The 2,737-nt window shown below is 43.9% G+C and overlaps 1 pseudogene; it reads left to right on the forward strand.

The window, feature by feature from the left end:
- The first annotated feature begins 1,045 nt into the window (after positions 1-1,045).
- LOC111730946 lies at positions 1,046-2,410 on the forward strand (annotated as a pseudogene).
- Positions 2,411-2,737: the final 327 nt, after the last annotated feature.

Genomic DNA, 2,737 nt, shown 5'->3' on the forward strand with positions numbered 1-2,737 from the left:
CTCACAGGACTCCTACTACATAAAGCCACTCTACTAAGACCGGGAGACAGAGCAGCCTGACCTAATACATAGTGACAAATACAGGGATGTAGCCAAAATGGGAAGACAAAGAAACATGACCCAAATGAAAGAAGTGAACAAAGCTTCAGAAAAAGAACTAAACAAAATGGAGACAAACAATCTACCAGACACAGACTTCAGAACACTGGTTATAAGGATGCTCAGTGAACTCGGGGGAAGAGTAGATGAACCCGGTGAGAACTTTAACTAAGAGACAGAAAACGTAAAAATGGAGATAGAAAACATAGGAAAGAACCAGTCACAAATGAAAAATACAATAACTGAAATGAAGAACATCTTAGGAGGAATCGGTAATATATTAGACATTACTGAAAACACCCAATCAGAACGGCGACAAGAAAAATAATCCAAAGAATTTGAAAAGATGAGGATAGTTTAAGGGGCCTCTGGGACAACATTAAACATACCGACACTCACATTATAGTGGTATCAGAAAGAGAAGAGAGAGAGCTGGACATTGAAAACCTATTTGAAGAAATAATGATGTAAAGCTTCCCTAACCTGGTAAAGGAAATAGACATGGAAACCCAGGAAGTGATGAGAGTCCCATAGACGACAAACCTAAAGAGGCCACGCCAAGACACATCATAATTAAAATGACAAAGGTTAAAGACAATGAGAAAATCTTAAAAACATCAAGAGAAAAACAACTAGTTACCTACGAAGGAGATCTCATAATAAGACTCTCAGCTGATTTCTCAACAGAAACTTCGCAGGCCAGAAGAGATTGGCAGGAAATATTCAAAGTGATGAAAAGCAAGGACCTACAACCAAGATTATTCTGTCCAGCAGAGCTATTATTTAGAATCGAAGGCAGATAAAGAGCTTCCCAGACAAGAAAAAGCTAAAGGAGTTCATTACCCCCAAGCCAGTATTACAGAAAATGTTGGAGGAAATTATTTAAGAAGAATAAAAAAGAGAAAAAGATCAAAAGTATGAATAATAACTTTTTTGCAGTGGGTTTGCCGCAGGAACACAGGTGTCGTGAAAACCAGCACTATATCTGAGCCAAATGAGAAAGGAAAAGACTCGTATCAACATCCTTATCATTGGACGTGTAGATTAGATTCTGGCAAGTCTACCGCAACTGGTCATCTGGTTGACAAATGTGGTGGGGTTGACAAAAGAACCATCGAAAATTTTGAGAGGTGGCTGCTGAGATGGGAAGAGGCTCCTTCAAGTGCGCCTGGGTCTTGGATAAATGGAAAGCTGACCGTGAGTGCAATATCACCATCGATATCTCCCTGCGGGAATTCGAAGCCAACAAGTATCATGTGACCATCCCTGATGCCCCAAGACACAGAGGCTTTATCCAAAACATGAGTACAGGTGCATCTCAGGCTGACTGCGCTGTCTTGATTGCTGCTGCTGCTGCCATTGGAGAATGTGAAGCAGGCGTCTCCAAGAACGGGCAGACCCCTGAGCATGCCCTTCTGGCTTAAACACTGGGTGTGAAACAACTAATTGTTGGTGTAAACAGGATGGATTCCACCCAGCCGCTTATAGCCAAGATACAAGGAAATCGTTAAGGAAGTCGGCACCTACATTAAGAAAACTGGCCACAACCCTGACACAGTAGCATTTGGGCCACTTTCTGGTTGGAATGGCGACAACCAGAACCAAGTGCTAATATGCCTTGGTTCAAGGGATGGAAAGTCACCCGTAAAGATGGCACTGTAAGTGGAATCACACTGCTTAAAGCTCTGGATTGTATCCTGCCACCGACTCGTCCGGCTAACAAGCCTTTGCGTCTACCGCTCCGATGCCCACAAAACTGGCAGTGTTGGTGCTGTGCCTGAGGGCCGAGTGGACACTGGTGTTCTCAAACCAGGCGTGGTCGCCACGTTAGCTCCGGTCAGTGTAACAACTGAAGTAAAGTCTGTCGGAATGCACCATGAAGCTTTGAGTGAAGCTCTTCCTGGGGACAATGTGGGCTTCCACGTCAGGAATGTGTCTGTCAAAGATGTTTGTCACGGCAGTGTGGCCGGTGACAGCAAAAATGACCCATCAGTGGAAACTGCTGGCTTCATGGCTCATGTGGTTATCCTGAACCACCCAGCCAAATCAGTGCCAGATACGCACCTGTGCTGAATTGTCACATGGCTCACATGGCTTGCAGATTTGCTGAGCTGAAGAAGATCAATCGTCATTCTGGGGTAAAGCTAGAAGATGGCCCTAAGTTCTGAAATCTGGTGATGCTGCCATAGTTGATATGGTTCCTGGCAAGCCCCCGTGTGTTGAGAGCTTCTCTGACTGTCCTACTCTGGGCTGTTTTGCTGTTCGTGACATGAGATAAATAGTCGCTGTGGGGGTCATCAAAGCAGTGGTCAAGAAGCTGGAGTTGGCAAGGTCACCAAGTCCGCCCAGAAAGCTCAGAAGGCTAATGAATATTATCCCCGGTATCTGCCACCCCAGTCTTAATCAATGGTTGGAGAACGGTCTCAGGACCGTTTGTCTCAATTGGCCATTTACGGTAATAGTAAAAGACTGGTTAGTGATCATGATGCATTGTAAAAACCTCCAGAGAGAAAGAAAAACGTTTTGTGGACCTTTTGTTTTTTGTTTTTTGCATGTGTGGCAGTTTTTAAGCTATTAGTCTTTAAAATCAGTACATTTCAATGGAAACAACTTGGCCAAAAATCTATCACAGCATTTT

Source organism: Pteropus vampyrus, unplaced genomic scaffold, assembly GCF_000151845.1.
Source record: "Pteropus vampyrus isolate Shadow unplaced genomic scaffold, Pvam_2.0 Scaffold342, whole genome shotgun sequence".
Taxonomy (NCBI): domain Eukaryota; kingdom Metazoa; phylum Chordata; class Mammalia; order Chiroptera; family Pteropodidae; genus Pteropus; species Pteropus vampyrus.